Here is a 22,235-nt window from a genome sequence, read left to right on the forward strand (position 1 = left end):
TAGTCTGTGCTTTCAGATCCCCTAGGAGATGTGATCATGTATTTTCTTTAAATCCAGGCTGACATGTTGATAGTGTGAGTCACGTATATCACAGAAGCGAGGTATGGATTTCTGCCTCAAACCCCGAAAGAAAGACGGCCTTGTCAGCCTCACAGTAATATCTGCTGGAATGTTTCTTGGGTGGAGGAAAGAAATCAGTTTGGGTTTGTGAAAGGGGTCTGTATTTCTGCACATACACAGCCAGATGCTGGCTGAGACAAAGCAGCTTGCTTTTCAATTCTGTATATGAGGCTCAGGGCAGGGACAAAAAGCCGTGAATGTACTTGTGCAGGACCTGGAGGGGGCGCATTGCAGAAGAAATACCAAGAAACTAGCCTGACCTGCTATAAAATAAATGAATAAATAAATAATAAGAATGTCAGTAAGGAAGATAGCTCTTCTCCATATAAAACTCAATGAAAGACCATTCTCAACCATAGCAAGGGTCCTCACTGGAATTAAGAGGCTCAATTTTGTGCATGAAAAAAAATAAAAAATAAAAAATTCCTTCAGTCTCAGAAGGCAGAGGAAGCACTCTGGCAATGTGCTGTCAAAAAGTGACATGACCCCAGTCTCTGGCTCCCTGTGGGTGGGAGAAGGATGTGGAGAGTTAACTGGGTTTGCTGCAATGAAAAGGAGGGATGCCTCATCCCAAATAAGAGAGCTGCAGGGTGAACTGGCTTTTTGGAGATCTGCCTGAGTTAGACCCAGCCTTAACAGCTGGTTACATAGTGCTGTGCTAGGAAGACTGTCACATCAGGAAGAAAATGCCGCTTGGGCTCCCTGGGCAGCTGTAGCTCTAGCAGTAGAGTCTTGAGACTTCTGCAGGTTGTAAAGACTGCTGTCCTGTAGGTCCTGGGCCATTGCTTAGTTTAAAAGAGAAGTTTGAATACCATGATTTTGAGTTTGAATAGCTGATATTCATAAGTTGACCAGCAGCATTGTCAAAGCAACATCTAGTCCGTGGTAGAGTCAGCAGACCTTCAGTTATGCTTAGCAATTCTATTTTATTGCACTTCCTTTTTGTCTTGGCTGTTCCCTACCTCTTCTTCAAGTTTTGGCCCTAGCTGCTTGGATGAAGAGCAGTCTGACACGGACAGTAGGCACCTAAACTGATGGGGACCAAAATATTATTTTTACCAAAAAAAATTAGACTTGGAATTGGTAGGAAGAGGTTTACAATTATTATCAGTATCTCAGTAATGCCAAAAAATGCCCTTGCCAACAAGAGAGCCCCAAGATTCCCAGTATTGTTACATGCATGTTGTAGAAGCACTCCCTCTCTGCAAAGAGTTTGTGCTCAAAGCAGGAAAGAGCGGGAGAGGAGGAGGAGAGAGACTGGCTTATAAAGGATCATTGCAGTGCTAGAGCATTTGTTTCTATTTGAACCCCAGTCTCCTTTCCAAATTGTGTCACTTTTTCTACAAAAACATCACTCCCTTGTCCTGTGTTGTGCTGGTGCTGCTAAGCATCGTAGATGCTCTTTTATTAGGGGCTGTTGTTGCAACAAAACTTTAATGAATCAGTTGCTGGAAATTTTTATGTTTTTTAAAGGTAAAATATGTAAAAAATAAAAATAAATAAATAAATAAATAAATAAAAGCCCTCAGTTCTTAGACTGCTTGTTAAATCCCACTATAGCTAAATAACATCTGGCTTTCTATAAATACAGCAAGCTAGTCATTAACAGTGGGACTATTCACTGTTTACAGAGCTGCATTTGAAAAGAACTGAAATGCAAAGTATTCATTGAAGTCTGCAGAGCATCTGCCTGTGATAGACTTTTGATAAACCCAGCCTTGCACTCCAGTCATCTTCATGTTCCAGTGTTTGGATATCTTGCGTATGTCTTATCTTCTGGAGTCACAGGCATGTTACCGATGCAGGCAGCACGGGAATTTCTAACGTGCACAGAAATTTCTTGCGTGCAGAACCAACCACCTTGGACTCACACTCGTATTTAGTTATGCACAGCTGGTCTATCAGTCCCAATCAGTCTTTTATCCAGGTAAAGCCCTTTGCTGCCTCAGGACAAATAAACACAGGTTGCGCGTTGCATTAGGGCTATTGCAGTAAGTACTTTAAACCAGGCTTCTTTGCAGACACTGGAAGTAGCACGTTTTCTACCACCTCTCTCCTGTGCAGATATGCCAGTGCTTAAAAAAGCTAATTAGACATTTCCCTGGGGGCTAAGGAGAGGGAAGAATTTTTCCCTACCTACAACCCAGCTCCACCACACATGTGTAGGATCTAAATGCCTGTGAGAGATCCATCTGTTGTGTTTAGGAACAAATGGCCAGAGAGGTGAAAAAACAACTTCGGAGTGGAAAGGCAAGAGTGCAGGCAGCAAGATCACATAACTGCCCCTGCCAGAGAGAACTTTTTTATCGTGAGAAACACCGGAGAGCTTCTGGTTGCTTTTGCAAAGTTATATTCACTTGTATCAAGCTGGGCAGCCACTGGCACGCGTTGCAGTTAGAAAATGGCATTTAAGGCATTGTAAAAGCTATTTCTAGCTATTTCCTCTTCATTATAAATATACACAGGGCTGGATCCTTGCCCCTGTTTCTGCCTGCTTTGTGTAACTCCCACCAACCTGACCACCTCTGCTGTGTATCATCAGTGGTAGCTCCCTTGGGTACATGAATTGCTTTGCAAGGCTTTGGAGAAAGGATATGTCTGAGCTGTCCTCCACTAAAGGACTGAAGCACAGAGAAAATAAGAAGTTCCTTTTATTTATTTTTAACAGTGTTACATGGCCATTCATGGTTTCCAAGTGTCATCTGACAACAACTTGTAATTCCAACTAGCAAGTGTATAAAGTCTGATAACTAAACAGCCTTCAAGACCGTGCTGTCTCAGGGCCACAATTATCAGTAATGTGATGATGGTGCAAGGCAGAAAAATCCCTCTTTTTTTCTGGGTGTAACTCCAGGTGATGTCTTTGCTGGTGGTATGGACTGTCCACATGGGGGAACTTGGAAGAATATGGTCGTGAAGGACCTCTCCTAGGTGATATTGTGGCAGCATTGCCAGCCTTTCCACACACACCACAACATACACACCCTGAAACCTTCTAAGGCTTTCAAGAAAGAGATGCTTGAAAACTTTCCTGGACAGAAATAGAAGCAGGAAAACAAAGCAGATTATTCCAACCCACAGGTATCTTCGTGACAGATCTCCTGGGCATGGGATGTGGAAGTTGTGGAGATTGATGCTGCTTGAATCGCTGATTTTAATACCTTCCCTTAATAAGTGCCCCTCTTCTGTATTATACTTTCCTGGAGCCATCGCTGAAGATACCATGAAACTTCATACCAGTGATCCTGAGATCAGGTCAGCAGCTACCAAAATGCCCATAAACTGGACATCCCAATTCCATCTTAGGTAAGTCTGGAGGGTTTTGCTGTCTCTGTGGGTGGGTAGCAGGAAAATCCCATGCACTGCTTTCCCTCTAGAACCTCTAAAGCAGAGGTATAAAGGGAGAATATCCTCCTTCTTTGTGTGTCAATCCAGCAAGGAAAAGTGGGACATCTAGACATGGTCCTAGTCAAAGATAGGTCGGTGTATTTTTTTATCCTGTGCTTGACCTCAGCTAAATCATGGGCTTTGAACTTGATGAGGTTCCTGGTGAAAAATATGCCTGGAACTATCAAACCCAGCTTGCATAGGCTGTCCTCTCCTATTACACCACACTCAAGCAGGCAGATGCGATGTGGGCTGAATGCTTTGAAATACAGCTTGGTAGCAGCACGTGCTATAAAATATGCACTTCTTAAATACTGTCAGTAAATCAAGGAAAGCTGTCGGAAACTGGTGTAACTTTTGATGTTTAAAACAGTAATGGTGGAAGTTACTGCAGTTTTATGCATTTGAAAGGATGTTTTTCCTTTATTTTAATTTATTTATTGATTTATTTCACTGTCAGCGTGCTCTATAATGGGAAGTTTCTGTCATCTTTAAAGTAAAACATGCTAAGGGAGATATATTAAACAGGATATTGGCATATAGTGATAAAAAGCAGTAACAGAGGGTGTTTATGATGAGTTCCCTTCAGCCTGTGGGCTTATGCACGTATAGCACACAGGCAAAACATCTTGTTGAAACTTTCATGCAGTACATCTAGCCTATAGGGCAAGAAATGAGAAGTCACCAAATGAGGAAGGAGGAGGTCTGCTTCCTCAAAGCAGGAGCAGGCAAAACCATGGAGCACTCCCAGCCCTGGTTGATACAAATCTTTGGCTTAAGCATTACAACAGAGCTGGAAAGAAAGCATAGCCACTTCACGGGACGTGCATCTGCAAACCACTTTGACTGCACCATTAACTGTACGTAACTAACCTGAGACAAAACTGACACAATGCTGGACATCTTCCTGAGCTTAATAAATTCCTTTAAAACAAGTAAGCCTGAAATATACATGCAGTGGTATAAAACACTGCAGAAAATACTCTTCAGTCTGAATTTAAAACATGGCCTGGAAGAAAGGCTTTCGTTTTATTGTTGGCAAAATCTCTGGAATGACTTTAAAGTGCATTTTATCTGGTCTTTCTATAATATAAACTTTTAATTAGCCATAATCAACTTAAGTGGGGAGAAGTGTGTCTGAGCACCAACATGAAAAATGAGAGTTGCATCCTTGACCTATGCCAGCCTTAGGGAGGAGTCGACAGGCTGGTGAAAGTAGGTTTTGTAACATGAAATCAGGTGATTAGTAATTAATGTAGCTAATAAAATAAACCCCGAAATTGGTGCTTTATTGTGGTATAAGCACATGTCACATTGCAAAATGGATGCTGAACTAACGCTGATTGCACTTTACTACTGGTGTGTGAGCCCAAGCTGCCAGAGAAAAGACTGCATTTGGCTTGATGAGTCCTCAGACCTGGCCAAAATAGCTGGAGCCATCTCCCCTAATGTTAGCCATCAACAGCAGGCAAGCCCCTGGGTATCCAGGCTCCCTCCACAGTTAATGTAAAGTGCAAGGCACCTCCACAGACTAGTTGGTATGCAGCCCAATGTACCCAATTGTATGTAAATGGGGGGCACAATTTGGATTTGGAAATAGATGGCTTTGTTTGGGTGGTGATACATGGAGCATGACTGGCCCATTCAGGTTGCTAACTCATTTTGCCCTTGCAGCAGGAATCAGAGAAGATCCATCCATAGCAGAGTTAGCAGTACAATGGACACACTGCTTTTGATCCAAGTTCTGAGAGAAAATGTTCGAAGCGTCATGAGAATACATTCTTGTTTTATTCCTGCAGAGATGTGGCTCATCAAAATCTGCTTCAGAAGACAAGGATCCTGGTGAGATATACACTAGCCTAAGCCACATGCTATTATACATATGTGAGACTGTAGTTAAAACAGATTAGGGAGGAAAATGAGCCATAATTTCATTTGCAGTTCTTGTTAACTTTGCAAAGAGAAAATGTAAGGCCTGCACGATGCACTGCACAATCAGGGGATGAAGGACAAAGAGTGGTATTGGATGTGAAGGCACTGGCCCACCATCACAGAGCAACCCACTGCAGAGCTGCAGGGAGAATTCAGCAGGGACAGAGCAGGGGGAAAGCAACTGGAAGAAAACTCAGCGTGAAAATCTGCACCACCCCCTGCCCCTTTTTCTTTTAAAACCTGTAGCTACTTGGCACGGTACTAGGAGCTGTTTCCAAAGGAGTGTTGTTATAAATAGTGCTCTGTGTTACAGCCTTCACATATGACAGTGTGTGTCTGCAGACAGTAAAGTGTCTCTGTTTATCGCCTCCCTTTCTTACCTTGGTTCATCACCTTAATTTGCAACTGCTACCTGAGAGCTGACAGCTCCCAATTACAGTCACATTTGCAATGCCAATAGAAAACATCAGGGCCCGGTTTTCAAGGATTTGATCTATTCTTTTCTGAACAAGTTTTCTCCTGCAATCCACTCAACAGCTTGCTTTTGAGATTGCGATCTTTTTCACAGATGTGGTTTGAGCTACTAAATACCATAGTGTAGTGTAACCTGTGTGGAACCAATGCAATCCACATTAAAAGGGTTACATGCAGTTTCTGGAGGTCTCAGCTCTTACTCTGAATGCCCTATGCATTAAAATTAAACAAGGTTTTGGAACTGGAGTTTTTCCACTCCAAAAAGGGCAAATGGGAATTAGTCCATGGGTATGAATGGGAGTCATTGAGTAAACAAGGAAATGTAACTATGGGAAAATATCTCCAGCTGAAGTCGTGCTTCTTGCACATGCTTTTTCCCTATTAGCAACCAGATGGTTGAAGAAGGGACCTCGGTTTACATCCTTGGATCAGAGGTCATGACCCGTTACTTAGTATTACTTCGCAGGATTAAATAGAATTTCTTTGTGGACTTAAATAGGGACAAGTCACAAGTGCATGTCTTTCTACTGTGTAGGGATTTGAATGCAAATAGATCCCACTTTTTACTCTCACAATCACTTTCAAAATGCAGTATAAAGAGTAAAACTGTCCCTGCTTTCAAATAAATTAATATTTTTTTGTGTGTGGTGTAAGAGGCTGAGAAGAAAGCAAGAAGGGACTGGTGGGGCTATGCGGTCTAGCAGTCACCTACCCCCAGCAGCTCTCTTTTGTAGCTGTAGTTAATAGTTAGATTAAAACTAGTTTGGCTTCTTGTTCTGCTAATCATCATAGGGAATTGCTCCTAGCCCTGAGGATACATCCTGCTGGAAGTGGTGAGTACAGTAGCATTTCTCCAGCCCTGTAAGCACAGTGCAGCCAGATCAAATGAGGTGATCCAGGTGGCAGTCACACTGTAGCTGCTAGATGGATTTAGGCATCGGCAGGACTACGTAAGCATGCCGTAGCCCCATTCCCAAGTTCAATATTAATACCCCTGAAGTTTTACAGTCAGGTACCGGAAAGAACACAAGAAACTGATTTTCAGTATGCAGGAAAGAATAGCTCCATCTGCTTTGTCTCCATGGTGGCTAAGCAGTGAGACAAGTGGAGATGCCTTCCTTGGGGCACTGGATCTCTAAGGTAAAAGAAAAGGCTCTGCAGAGGGTGGCACCTGCCCCTTTGTGTTGCTTTTGAGATGACTATTTTCCTCCACAGTGAGGCTAGGGCTGTCACAAGATGCACTACACAGGTATTTGCTGTTTCCCATCTAAATGTCAGGCAGCACAGATAAATAACAAGCAGAGACACCTGTGCCTGCACTTCAGCTGATCACTCTCCTAATTATGTGACATATTTAGGTGGGCCAAAACATACTGAAACAAACACTTAAAAAGGAAACTGGTTAGAGTTGTGTGACTGACTTGCTGATAAAATTGCGGTGCACCTAATACATTGTGGAAGATCCTGGAGCACCACTTGGGTTTGAGCCTGATCCTCAGTGCCCATGTATAGCCACATACATGGAGGAGGTAAGTCACTGGACGTGGGTACAAAGCCAAATTGTGTGTGAAGTGACCAATAGTTATGTTCAGTTTGCCTACTGCTGTTGCATAGCATCACAGGCTGCAGAAAGCTCAGGATGAGGAGTGTAAATCTTGGGCATTGCTGCCCCATTCGCATGCCTGACTATCTACATGCTGCTGTAGGGCTGTGAAGGATGAAGGGCATGGAAAGAACAAAGAATACTTTAAGCAAAATGCCTTAAAAAATGTTGCTGTGTTACCTGGCAAGATGAGGTACTGTGTCTTTCTTTACAAGCCATGGAGACAAGATAAAAATAAACTATGAACGCAGGCCTCTGAAATTGTTGGAAGCTGCAAAATGCAAACAAACATGCAGAACTGGGAGAAATAAAATATCACAAATGTGTGAAAGAACGGTTTTCTAAAGCACCTTTGTTCTTGCCTGCACACAATGAATTGCTGTCCTTTCTAAGAGAAGCAGCAAGGAAGTCAGAGCACGAGAGAGACCGTTAGAGAAACTGTGGAAGGGGAGAGAGAAAGGGACGCTGATTTTGCAGAAAGGATTTATCACACCTCCTAGCAATTTGGGGGCGAAGGAACTCCGTGAGGGTTTCAGTAGGCACTGTTGTCATAATTTCTGCATGTGCTTTTACCCGTGCTGCTGAGCATCCTGTTGTGCCAACATGTTTCGTGCTGCCTTACAGCCCTTTATGAATCATGCCCGCGCTGCACAGGGTTTGTTTTGAAGAGCTGTGCTATGTAATGAGAACTTTGCCCATCTTCAGCATGGCGTGATTACTTGTTGGAAAAGAAGCAGTTACGTATGAAATGGATGAACGACACCAGCAACTTCTTTTTAACAGGCTCTTTTGGCTCTTCTTCCCCTGATACTTTGCATCATCCTGTGCCTGCTTTCCTCATTCGTTCAGTTGTAAAAGGGTTGATCTCAAAAGAGCAAATACCACTTTGAAAGTTTTTGTGTTTTTTTTTTTTGTTTTTTTTCTGTTTTTTTAAATCATTAGTGACTGACAGGGAGACAACTTAGTAGTGGGAGATGAAACTGGGACACTGGAGATAAGAAATTAATAGGGGGGTTAGTCACATACACAAAACAGCACTGAGATAGGCAGATGTAAAACAGCTCTTTGATATCCTGGATGGCTTTCTGGAATGTCTGTAATGAACAAAGCCTTTTCTGAACATCAGCAAGAATAGCTCTGTGACCAAAGTCTACCGATGACTGTCACAAATGTAGGTTGCTGTTGGCTCCCAGGCTATATGAACTAGCTGGCTGTAGCTGGCTAGAAAAGGTGCTTATATTCACGTCACTGTATTATAGAGAACTCCAGTACATTGAAGCCCATAAGATCAGTGCCAGAGGAAGATAAAGGATATAAAATGTACAATTATTTCACAGCAGAACTGCAGTGTTGTCACCCTGCTATCTTCTCTGGAAAATACTGCTGGCAAGGAACTTTTAGATGTGGTCTTTGAGGTCACTGGCATCATCGGTTTCATTAAAAGGGGCTGCAAGTACAACATGGGTGTGTGTATTTTCAGCACAGTGTTAAATGTTTGAAACCAGAGCTTCAAGGAAGCAAAATATCTGCTGAATTTAAAGGAGAGAGAGAGGGCTTCTGAATCACTTGTGTTTGCACAGAGGGAAAGTCTATCACATCCCAGATCTGCCAGAGTTCTGTTGTTTTTCTTTTTTGTCCATTAAGAGATGGTTTGAGCTATTCCAGGATGTCCCGGGCTTTCCATGGGGAAGTCCATGGCTCAGACCATTGCTTTGGGAGTTCTAAATCATGGGTTAAAACACAGCAGTGTGCTCTTCATAGGCTCATTGCTCTAAGTGGCAGGTGGAAAAGGGGAGATGCTGGCTCTGGGCTGAAGGACCCATGAGACATCTCTTAGGACACAAAATGCAAGTCAGCTCCAAGCTCACGTGTTGCAAAAAAAAAATAAATAAAATAAAGTTAGGGGGAAGGTAGGCCTTTGAATCTGTAAATTAGAAGTGAAGCACAGCAGGAGAAATTGCTGCCTGAAAGCAGATGACTCTTTAATGTCCATATTCACCCAGTTATTTAGATGCCTAACTCTATTAATTTAAAAGGACTTGGCTTGCTGATTTTTTTTTCTTTTTTTTTAAATTATTATTTATTATATTTCTCACCTGTGCAAAGAGGGAATAATACCTCTTCATTGCCTCACAGAGGTGTGAGGCTCAGGTAGAGTGCTGAGAAAAGGATAGAGCAAGTGTATTGCATATCAACAAGTGGGTAAGCTCTCATGCTGATTTTAGGGCAGAAGTTTAAGGATCTAGTCCACGTGCAAGATGAAGAAAACAATTTAGATTGAGTTACTACATGTTCATCTGCTGTTTGTGGCTCAAACCAAAATTGGATGTATATGCTCAAATATAAGGTAGTTGCTGTTAATTTTTTCATAATTTAGAGGTTATAATTTCTCATATGGTTTATCTTCATACAGCTGACCTTATTAACTCCATGCCATAATATGTCATGGTTCATTGGTATCCTCAAAATTTAAAACTCATTAAAATGCATATTGCCACTGTTTTCCATCTATCTCTAACAGACAAGCCAAACACAAAATCAATCCCATGTGTGTCTCTGAAGTCTTTCTCCAGGTGCCATCACTAAGTTAATGCCAAAAGCCTCCTGGTTTTCCTTCACTTCACTCAGGGCCATACAAAGAAAAAGATACTGGCAGAGGACTTCAACCATCACAAGTGTGCTACTTTAGCAATTTTAGGTGCTTTCAATAACCTTTGATTAGTCTTCTCTTTTGCTGAGATCAGTAGCTTACCTATTTCTTTGCACTGCAGCTACCCTTAGACTTTGGAATACCTTTGAGAGAGCAAGGCCAAGCTGGTGTTTCATGCTGCTAACCCAGGAGCTAGTAGGATGATGTGTAGGAACCTTCCTACATTGCAATATACTTTTTTTTTTTTAAGTTATTATTATTATTTGTGTGTGCTTTCACAAGTTCGGAGTGTTTCTGCCTTCTTCCAAAGCATCGGGTGCTGTTTTTGTTAAAGGAAGGCTACTGGCATCCTCGGACCTTTAAATCAGGTATGACAAATTCTGCATGTTGTAAAAGCAAATTGCAGTGGGGTAAGCAACAATACTGTATTTGCAATTCCAGGCTTCACTTTTTTTTTCCCGCCCCCTGGTTTTACTTTATTGATCCCTGCACAGCTGCTCTTGGTGCCTGCTGCTGTAGAAGAATTATTCTATATTTCATCTAAGCTTTGTGATGCTAAGGAATAATTTGGAGGCTAACCTGGAAGCTTTCAATATCAGTTATGCCTTTACTTCTGAAATACAGCTGCCTGTGAACGGTCACGTGTGTGGATTTTTTTTTTTTTTTTTTTTTTTTTTTACTGCTAATTGGAAAAGAATCTCTTGTGGTTGTTAATTAACACTGCTCCAGATTTACCATGATATGAGCAGGATAGCCTCAGGATGATTTTAACCCCTTGCTCTTCTGGAAGCAGTTTAAATTACTTAGTCTTGTTCAAGTGTGTAAGGTGACTTGTTGACTGGGCTTTTCAAAGGACAGGCCTGTTGGTGGCGGCTGCTGCCCCATTGCCACCGAAATCCAACAGGATTTTGGTATTGCTCATCCCTGGGGTCAGACTCTGATTATTGCAGTAATGGGTAGCAATTACTAGGCTTGCAGTAAGTTGCAGAGGTCTATATCTGAGAGTCTTGATTGCCCAGAGCAAGAATGAATTGCGTTTTTTGACCCATTAGTGATCTCCAATTTTATGTGGAGTATTGCTGCTTAATTCACTTATTGAGGTTAATATTGGAAAGCTTCGCTTACTCCGAATACTTTTCCTTGTAACATTTGCAATTAACAACAGAGCAGTAGAGAGAAATGAAAGATCAATAAATCCTCTCTTATCTTTTAATATCCACCTTGTCAGGTGAAATTCTGTTCCCTGAAAGGGCCACAGTGTTGGGTTCGTTCTGATGATGGATTTTTGAGGCTGCCTGGCAACTTTCCATCACTTGTATGTCAGATTTGATCACTAATTCCAACCTAAGCAAAGGTTAATGGAGGACTGTTATGTGTGTAATCATGCCTCATTGAGAAAAGGGGTCAAATAGGTTTATAGGGATGAATCTCTATTGATTGTTAGGAGTATCTAAAATAATTGTACTCAGACAATCAGATTATACAGTTATGATTATGACATGGGGCAATTTGCATACTCAACACATGGATTGCATTTGATCCAGGTCCCTTTTGGTTTTAGTATGCTGAATTTTTACTCATGTTCTTGTCGAAGTTGAGAGTAATTAGAACAAGTTTTAGGCACTGGTACATAAAATTACATAAAAATTTATACAGTAGTACACAATTCCCAGTGAATGTATGGAGAAATGTGCTTTCACTTGCGAGGGTGTGAATAAACTGAGTGTAACATCCTGACGAGGTTGGGGTCAGGCTGTGTCACAATGAGAATTAAGATGTTCCTTTTACCTGAGATACCTGAAATGTGTGAGACATTCTTCTGTCCTCATAACTGTTTGCTGGAGAGAGGTGGGAAACAAAACAGATAAATAAAAATGTAGAGACCTATACTTTTATTCACCAGAGTTAACATTTGGAAACCTACACCCCTCACAGGGATCCCTACATACTGCTTCATTCATTTAGCTTTGGGGTCCTCCTAGCCAGGAGGTTGCTTTTACGGTGCAGGAAGGGACGTAAAATATATCACTCCAAACTGTAGACATCAAAGAATAAAAATGCAGAGAACCCAAAACACGTTATTTTTGAAGTTTTGTCATTCTTGCCCTATTATCCCAATTCCCTGTGGACCAGCTCACTGTTTCAAACAGTAGCAGTTTGCAGCATCGAATCCAGGTTTAAAATGTGCTGTGCTGCAGGGATGTATTCAGAGCTGACGTCCTGGGGAAGCAAACAAAATACTCTTGCTCTGCCTTAACAAACAACCCAGAAATTCATCTTGCTATGACTTTCAAGCAAGCAGCCAAATTGTATGTTAACAAATCTGTTTCTGTTTAAATTGTTCTTCAGAATACTGACTTCCCCCTACTTTGGAGGTTATACTATGAGAAACACATTTGTACACTCCTGCTAAGCTGCAGGCGTTACCATTTCTTACCAAGTGAATGCATGTGCCATAACTCAAGACATCATCAGCTGGAAAATCTGTTCTGTTAGTTAAAATAAGGGGGGGGAATACATTTTGAAGCATTTTAGCAAAATGCTTTAAGAGAAATCAGAATTCTAGTGATTTTTGTCCTGTATGTCTTGAATATTGTAAGAATGGTCCTGCTGGGACAGACCTTAGGCTCACATGGCCCAGTATCCCTTTTTCAAGCTAGATGAGCAAAGAGGAAGAAGAACAAGGCTTGCATATAGTAATATCTCCCAGCAAGTACACTCACAAACAAGATCAAAAGCCAGAAGTTTTGTCAAGATCTTGTCATTTAATAGCCTTAACCTTATGGTAGTCAATACCATATGACAAAAGCTGAGTTGTTATACACATGTTTTTCAAGGAGCTTCCATTACCACACAAAGTTATCTTTTAAAAAAAAAAAAAAAAGTTGAAAAACTCACAAAGCTGGCTAAGAGCCAGACTCCAAGTTCATAGCTATCAAAAGAAAGACAGCATGAAGCAGTGTGAGCTTTGGGGTCAGGGAAGGGGAAAACAAGTTTCATGTTGTATTTTTTTTAATTGGCATTACCGTCATCAGTCCTGCTGGTGTAATTTGGAGGTGAATAAGCTCACTTATTCCTGTCATCCAAGCCCTTTTTTTCATAATCCAGACTTGCAGACTTAATTGTAACATGCCATCCTCTCGAATGCGCAGTGCGTCAAAGGGTACTGGGGCAACCGCAGAGCGTGAGCGCTGGGAGTTGGATGTTCTGCTTCAGCAAACGGTACTGAAAAGGTTAAGGCTGTTGACATTTGAATGTTATTAATTACATCTTAAAAACCTTGCAGACCATTTTCCTTAGGTGAGAGCTTGGATGCTGTAACAATTAGGATATCCGTGGGGAGATCTTGGCGATGTTCGGGCTTCCCCCATGCACCAATTACCACTAGCCCTGGGCACACGCTTTAAGACTACTGTAAAAGCTACCGCTGGCTAAAGAAAATCACACTGTTGAAACCTTCCTTCTCTCTCCCTTCTTTGGTTTGCAAAATGTTTTACTAACATTTGCAAATTACCTTATTCATCCAGTAAAGGTTTACATACTGGTTGTACAGATGGGCAAATAAAGGGGAGGTAGGGAGGGGTGGACTCTTGCAGATCCACTTTGCACCATTTCAGCTCTACTGACCAAGTGCTATTGGAAAGGGCTAAAAGCCCTCACTGGTGGTTTCTCAGCAGTTTTTCTTGTACAATATCTTGAGTGTTTGTATGAGAAGCAATTGAGGTCGCACCTACACTGGCAATTAGGAATTGATTTTCAACCCGTCTGTGAGCAGGGGCTTGCCAACCCTCTTTAATGCAACCTCCTCCCGTGCTACGGAGCTCCTGGATGGCTTGTTCATCTTTGTGCTCCCACAGCCTGCAACCTCTTTGGAGCTAACAAAGGAGAGGGCTTAAGGGTTATAGGCTCAGGCCCGCGGAGACAGCTGGCAGGCCTCTTGCTACACGCTTTCCTCCCTGCATTGTCTGTGCATAATGATAAATCTAAGGAAGAATGTGCGTTGAGCACCAGCTGTTTCCTTCAAGACCCCTGGAAGAGGTTCTGGTACGTGACCTAGGGATGAATTAAAGGAAAAAGAAACAACCTTGCACAGTGCAAGTAGCTTTGCAGAGAGCATGCATGGGCTGTGATATTACAGCTTGCTTCAGGCTCACAAAGGTACTTCTAGCAAGCATCCTTGGCTTGGCTTCATGACCCAGTGGGTATTTTATTAATTAAATACTACTCTTTTGCTCCTTTCAATGAATGGCTCAGCAAGGAAGGATAAGATTCTACATGTATTGAACTGAACGAGGACTGTGAGATTTCTTGTGCTCCTTTGTATTGAGGGGTTACTGATTTACAAGGCATAGTAGACCATGCCATGGCTATTTGCTTTATTACTTCAGAGCTGGTTAAAGATACCTTCTTCAGAAGTTAGTGTTCTTGGGAAAAGTTGCTTTTGCTTAAGAATGATATCAACAGAAGTGACTTTTTCACAGATTTAGGAAAATAATACGGAAAACTGATGAGGGGAGGGCAGGGAGAAGCTAATGATTTGGGGAAGAAGAAATCTCGCGTTTCCTTCTGAAATAATGGTGGTGTTAAGAAGAGAACTTGTTCTGGTAGTTATCCCACTAGAAGGCCTCAGCTCTCCTCCAAAAAACACGAAGCTTTCTCATGGGCACGTGTTACCCTACATCCCTTGTGGCAGCACTCAGAGCACCAGGTGGAGGGCAGGACCCCTGTCTGATAAGTGCTGTTCAAAGACAGAATAAAAGGATAGTCTCTGCCACAGTGTGTTTAAACCCCCTGCTCTTACTCTTAACCTTGGTTGATATTTTGAGTCCTGAGGCAGTTTTCATGACACGGGCACTGCTGAGTTGCTGCCATTGAGAGATTTCTGAAGTGAGAAGGCTTTTATTCACAATGCTGTATTAATTGCTAATATGTTTTGCTTTCTGGTTGCAGCATGTCAGTAATCTGCTGCTTACAAATACCTACTCCCTAGGGGGAAAATAAATCGTATGTATTTTTTGGAACCAATGCGGATTCAATACTTAGGAAATGCATTTGGTAATAATATTGGCTGTAATCCTCCTGAGAGAAATTAATTATAAACATGTAGCAAGGTAATCACAAAGCTGTTCTTGCTGTGACATTGAGCAAAGAATACCAAAGTGAACAGAAGGGTGGATTGAATTAAGAAAAAAACAAAGCAAGCCGTATTTCTAGAGGTTATTTGGTACATAATGCTGTGCTTGAGATCCCTTGGTGTGGGGGGAAAGGAGAGTTTCCTTGGACAAAGTAAGGAATTATAACAGGACTTCCCCTCCAGAACTGCTGATGTGCTGAGTCAAAAAGAAAGACCATTTCTGATAATGTGGTGGATGCTGCTCGTGATCCAGGATGTGTGAGAGGGGTATGCATATGCATGCCCGAGTGCATGTGCTTGCTTGTGAAAGGAAAACATTTGCCTAGGTTATGAGAGAGGGCAAAACACCCCAAGGGTTAAAATAGCATCATGATCAACAATAAGCTATTGTTGCACTGCCCTGTTGTACAGCTACCTGCTTGCTCTCGTCTTTCTATTCATCCCTGCTACCTCACCGATACCCATCTGCTTCTATCATCTTCTCAGCACCTTTTCTCTCCTCCCTTCAAGCTTTTCTTCCCAGGTATTTGCAGGATGGAATCTTGTTTTGCCTTCACTTTGACCTTCCTTGCTTAACATCTCCCAATACTTTAATACAAATTTTTCCACCGATAAACCACAAATGAACGTGATTTTGTTGCAGCAACTTCACAGGACAACAAAGAAAAATTATTTTCTGCTTTTCTCTCTTTCCCTGTTGCTTTTTGTTTCTTTTTGTTTGCTGCTTTTTGGTTTGTTTGTGATTATTTTTTTTCCCTATATGCATGATGGCTTTTTTTAATCAGTTGGACCTGTTCAAAGGTCTGGACTATTAGATGTTAGTCCATATATACTGAATTAATGGGCTAAGCATAAGGTAGGTTATTAAAATTATAGCCATACTACTATTTAAAGACATATAAAAGTATATATTGCAAATGGCTCCTTAATGTTCACCTTCAGGTAGTTACTGCAAGAGATCTAAGCTGCTTTCTGAAACATTTAAGCTCTTTCTTAAAGCTTCCAACTCTGTTTTTATTGGGGACCAGGTTGTTTTTATACATGTCTAGTTATTTTTGCCCTCTGTCTTCATACAACTCTTCTTTTGCTTTTCTTTTCCATTTCACCTCTGGGCAGTAGCATCTACTTTAAAATACCTTTTGTTAGCTTTGAAGCATGTAGGAGAAACGAAAACAGTTCAAAGAAAGGTAGAGAATACTGAAATCAAGATACTGCTGCTGTCTTTCGAGCAATGACAACATTGCCATTTTTCCCTTCCTTTTTAGGAGATTAAAGCTGAAAACACTGATGCTAAGACTTATGCATGTGTAGTTTTCCTAAGTATTCACATCAGTGTAATTTGAATCATTTCCATTCAGTATATCCCTGTTGCTTTCAAATAGGTCATTGTCCTTTGGTAAAATTATCTCATCTTGTGTAGTTCATTCTTCCAGCTGTCTGTATAGGAGGTTCCATTTTTTTCCTTTGAAATGCACTGTAGAATAAAAACTCAAGGTTGACATCCTTCAAGAACTGTAACTTGCTATGGTTGAATGGCTGGCTTTTAATAAAATGGCTTTCTTCATGTTAGAGGATGGTAATTTGGCCATACATGCCTTTGCTGATGTCCAGAAAGCACCCAATGAACATGTTCCGCAAGGCTAAAACCCCCTAGGTCTTTGTTTAAGGTATAAATGTAAAAAAGTTGACAGTGGTATTGCAAAACAGCCATCCTGATCTTCTAATTTGATGGAGTCCACGGGTTGCCAGGTCTCCCCTAAAGCCTTACAGTTTTCTCTCTCCCACCATATTTGGCATCATTCTTGGAGCCAACCTCTTCTCTCATTTTAAAAAGGCCTGGATGCAAATAAATCCCCTACAACACTGAACCCTTTCTATGCTTCTAGCTTCAAGTATTACCAATGGGCTGGAGCCCACCAGCTGGCTTGGTTTGGGTCTGGCCTGAGCTGGTGGGCTGGCAGGCATCTGGTGTGCAAGGGATGAGGTAGCACTGCGAAAGAGGAAACCAGAGTGCCAGGATGCTGGGTGGGTTCATTATTAGTTTTGTATCCCCATGAGCCTGCTTCCCATGAATATTTGATAGAGCCCAAGAAGGTCACTACAGCTTGTTTACCCTCCATATGGCATTTTGGCATGTCCCTGCTCGCTCTCCATGTGCATGTGATTTTCATCCTTTAGCTGTGGTACTCAGCCAGATCCCCTTTTTTCCATGCCTGGTTAATTCAAGAAAGGAAAAAATGAAGGGTGGGGTGAGGGGAGAGGGGGAGAGACTCTTACATTACAGGTGAAAAGCTGTATGTACTGTGAACAAATCTGAGGGGGAAGCCTTCCTATACTCTGTGAATGTGTGCGTGAGTCATTAAGGAAGCCAATTACACAGGAATGGGTTTCTGAGCACCCTAGATGGCCTGTTCATGCTTCAGTGGGTTTTACACACGAGTCCAATTAGGTTGGCACCCTCCTCAAGGAGAAGCAAGTTTGTTTATTGGAGAGTCACTGGCCAGTACAGATAAAAGCAGTTGCCTGGATGGAGCGAGTTAAGCTTGGAAAAGAAGAAGGAAGGAAAAAAGAAAAAAAGGCTTTACAGGAGTAATTGTATCTGTTTGGTTTCAGCTGGAAAATTCAGATGTGCTCAACTGCCATGTCACTCCGTCCCATATAAACCAAGCCTGGCATAGCTCTAACCAAGAAAACATGAGGTGAAACTCTTCTTCTCAGGTGTGGTCTATGGTGTACAAGGCCTGGTGGCTTTGGCACATTGCAGCCTCCTGAAGTTACCACCCTCAGTGAAGTGGGCAGAAAGGACTATGTGCACTGACTTGCTTCAGCCCAGGGCCTGGTGCAGTAGCTGACACCTCAGTGAGAATCACAGAACATACCTAACTGTGTCAAAACCTTTACTGAAATCCAAAAAGATGACATCAGCTGGTTTCCCTTGATTGACTAGACGGGTGATCTTATCATAAAAGGAAATCAAATTTGTTTAATAGGGCCTACCCCTCGTGAAGCCCTGTTGGCTGGGACCAATGACACCAAAGAGAGGAAAGCGGTTTTGCTGGTTGTTGTTCATTATTACTGTTCTTGTTGCAATGTATTTATTTATTTATTATTTGTCTGATGATTATTCTATCAGTTTGTTGCCTTGTCTTGGGAAGAAGTGGTAACCAAGCAACTTGAAGGGCCTTTACGTTGCACTCCTGCGCTTCTTCCAGGCAGACCTGAAGACTTCTGCCTCTTCAGAGGAGCAGCTGTCTGCGTCCCCGTTCTGAGGGATCTGCTGCTCTTCTCTGGGCACCGCCATGCAGGGCAGGGCTTTGTCTTCAGGCACCCCTTGGGCAGCCTTCTCGTCCTCAGGCCGAGACACCCCATGGCCAGCGTGGCCTTGGGAAGGGTTCTCCTGTGGCCCCGGTGCAGCAGCCCAGAGGAAGCCGAGTGCACTCTTGCCCAGTGCTTGGGACTCCGTGCAGAAGAGATAACACCTCTGCAGGAGAGGTGGGGATAGGGGACGGGGATGGGGATGAGGGGAGGGGGAGAGGCCACGCTGCAGGCAAGCCTGCGATGGTAAGCGGATGGCCTCTCCCCCCTACTTGCGGAGGCAGGGCCGGGAATATGGAGCAGTCCGGGTGGTTCTGCGAAGACAGTGGTATGGTCTCACTGCTGGGAGCCCTGGCACGATGATGCTGTGCCATGTCAGATAGGATGGAGGTGGATCCATCTCCATGGGCTCTTCTGATGTCACAGTGGCTTTGCGGAGGAGGGAGGCCTCTGTGATGGCCGCTGTGATGGCGCGCCACGCCCCAGGCCCAACATGGCCGTGTTGGGAGGGGTCTTGTGAAAAAGGCCTGAAAGAGGCCCTGGTGTGGAAGAAGGAGGAGGGTCAGGGGGCTGAGGGCCACTTCCCTGGGGGTGGCTCTCTCAGGCCATTTGATTTGCCAGAGAGCCAGGCTGCCCCTTGGGCACAGGGACTGCCCTCCGCCTCCCCTCCTGTGCCCTGGCCTGCAGCCCCCTCCTCATCTCATTCCGGGGGTCCCTGTGCCACTGGAGCGTGGCACAATGTTTTGGGAGGGTTGGGGGTCGCAGACCCCTCACAGGGTAGCTCCTTGCAGGAGGTGCAGCCCCTCTGTGCTTGACAGGAGCTGGGATAACCTCTTCCTGCTGTCCAGTCTGGCCCTCCCCTGTCACAGCCTGACCCCATGCCCTCGGGTCCTGTCACTGGATAGCACTACAGAGAACAGATCGGCGCCTGCCCCTCCACTGCCCCTCATGAGGAAGCTGCAGGCCGCCATGAGGCCTCCCCTCAGCCTCCTCTTTCCAGCCTGAACACGCCCAGTGCCCTCAGCTGCTCCTCCTACAGCTTCCCCTCTAGGCCCTTCACTGTCTTAGTTGCCCAGTAAGCTGGATTTGTGTTAGTGGTGTGGCTGATGGGCTAGGAAAGCTGCTCTTCTGACACATTGTGCGGGTTAGATAGGCTTAGGCAGGGGGTTGAAACCGAAGCAGTGGCAATAGTGTTAACCTTAGTGAAGAAACTGCTCAGCGAACCTGAGTCCAAGCTCAGTCTTGTACTTCGCAGTACTGTTCTTTATTTGGCCATGCCTTGGCAGCCCTGCGAGCACAGATATTGACCTCCACTACTGAGAAAGCAAGAAAATATTTTGGCATTCCTTACATAGGTAGGAAAATGAGGCTCAGTATGATAATTCAGAACAGAAAAAAAATAAGTTGTTTTTCTATCACTGAAAAATTCACTCTCACGGTGTAGCTGAAGAGCCCAATCAAAACTGTTTCAGTATTTCCTCTTGCTGCTTTCAGAGATGGCTGAAGGACTTTGTACTCAGGATTTTTCAAGACATGTGGTGTATCATGCTCCCTGGCTCCTTGTGGGACCAGCCTGGTTTTCTGCTTTCCTCTGTTGGCAAAGGATGGTGAAGGCAGAAAACTCCTTCTGCTGTCTTGGGAGATGTCAACTCTGGACCTCTAAGCGGTTGATGCCTGCCAATGCTGACTGGTAAGTCTGGCAGTGTCAATGCGTTGCTCTAGGTAATGGGAGAGCAGCTGAGAGTTTTCATGGATGCTGTTCTTTCCTCATTTATATCCTTGTTCTCCTTAGACTGGCTGTAAACTGTATCTCCACCTCTTCTTAATCTTCTGACAAAAGGTCTTTGGAAAGATGTGGAACGTTGGTGCAGTATTTTACACGTTGCAATGGATGTGCACAAGACATAGCAGCAAATCCAATGCTCGTGACTGCCACTGATAGCAGTGGGAGGTATAGAGATGAGAGAAACCTTCTTGCAATCACCACCATTTTTCTCTGTGCACCAGCAGGTGCAAAAGGGAGAAGATACTGGGTATGGACTCTTAATAAACTGTGATAGTTTTAATAAATTTAAACACGCTCTGTAGCTTTTTCCTAAGGGATTTACTCACAAGGAGTAAAGATGATTAGTATGAGAATATAGCTGGACAAAACAGATGGTGCAACAAAAGGATCTGCAAGTGTTTCACGTGTTTTGAAACTGCTCCTATTCAGTGCTAATGAAGGGACTGCTATCTCCTTGTGTGTTAACTCTGCACAGATTTTGTAGCTTCCTTTGTGTTCTGCTCCCCCCTTTCCCCTTTCCTTTGTCTTCCCAGGAAGAGTGCTGTCCCCAGAGCATGATATGTTTGAAAACCAGCCATGCAAAACAGGATAGTCTATAACTTTTAATATAGCTTGTTAGAGGAAATGATTGGCTGATGAGCAGAAATTAGGACATGCCTTGTCTTTACTCATCTGCTTTTTTACATGGTCAAACCCATCCGTTTCTCCTAAAAGCACACCTGTACAGTGTCTGCTGTAAGGGTTTTCTCCAGCTAAGAGTCTCACACATGCAATTTCCCTGTGATCACCCTCACTCACAGAATATTTCTGATGCAGGAGCTGGGATGGGGACCGGCAACCCCATGCCAGATCTATGCAAGACTGTCACAAGGGGAGGACAAGGACAGCAGTTGCTCTCTGCATCCAGGCGCTCAGCTTTCTGGCAGGCCTGAGCAAGTCTTTGTCCTTTATCCTCGACTGTATGTTTCCCTGATGTGCCAGGCATGTATAAAGCCCTCCTCCAGCTCCTGCTGGTATTGACACAAGTCTTGGTATTGCTTTTCAGAAAATTTGGCTCATGCTTGTACATGCTGTCTGAGGAAGCACAGGGATGGCCACGTGGGCTGCCAAGCCCCCGTTGTGCAAGTTGGCACTGCACCCCAAAGCAGTCCCACCACTCTTTTCTCCTGCCCCTGGGGATTCTAGCTGCTTTTCTCTGTATCTCTCGACAAAGCCAAAAGGAGAAAAAGGCACCTGCAGGGTCATCTCTGCTTCCTGAGCAACTAGGACCATGAGAAAAGCTTTGTCATGGGCTAAAGAGATACCTCAAAGGGAGGAGTAACCTCAGTGGATTGGGTTGGCCCAAATGACCTTTGGGCTTCCATATCATGAACCCAACGCAATCAAGATGATAGAAACAAGCATTTATTGATTTTTATATATGTGGGGTGCTTCAATGTACTTGGCTTGTCCTGGTCTCTGCGAAGGGAGCAGTGGCTTCAATGAGAATCAAGAGAGAGGAGAAGGAAGTAAGTACCTTTGAAAATCCTACCTTTGGTTTGCTTTTTAATGCTAGGGAAGCATAGGAAAGATGTGTCTTTTTATCATAAGAAAGATGTATGTCCTGCGTCAGCTAGAGTTTTGTAAAGAATGATGGATGATACTGAGATCAGATGTTGGGCTTTACAAAGACTTTGGGTTGTTTTCTTTCTTTCTGCACAATTACTCATTGTGAGCTGTCCACACTGGAGAGCAATGAATTAATTTTTTCCTCAAAGTTTGTGCTTTAATACTGAACTAAATAAAAAACCAATTAGTACCAGATGACTGTGGCAGGGCTATTTTTTTTTTCCTT

At 43.3% G+C, this 22,235-nt stretch overlaps 1 long non-coding RNA gene across 4 annotated transcripts in view; it reads left to right on the forward strand.

Moving 5' to 3' along the window:
- Nucleotides 1–7,249: 7,249 nt before the first annotated feature.
- LOC140002420 (uncharacterized) overlaps nt 7,250–22,235 on the forward strand; it is a 36,091-nt gene continuing 21,105 nt past the window's right edge. For 3 of the 4 annotated variants that reach the window (XR_011808891.1, XR_011808893.1, XR_011808892.1), the window contains exons 1-2: nt 7,250–7,442; nt 20,110–20,305. This is a non-coding gene — a long non-coding RNA (uncharacterized lncRNA). Of the gene's footprint in view, nt 7,443–20,109; nt 20,306–20,407; nt 22,193–22,235 lie in introns of those variants that run through there. The other variant, XR_011808894.1, reaches the window with a different exon arrangement.

Source organism: Anas platyrhynchos, chromosome 4 (assembly GCF_047663525.1).
Source record: "Anas platyrhynchos isolate ZD024472 breed Pekin duck chromosome 4, IASCAAS_PekinDuck_T2T, whole genome shotgun sequence".
Taxonomy (NCBI): Eukaryota; Metazoa; Chordata; class Aves; order Anseriformes; family Anatidae; genus Anas; species Anas platyrhynchos.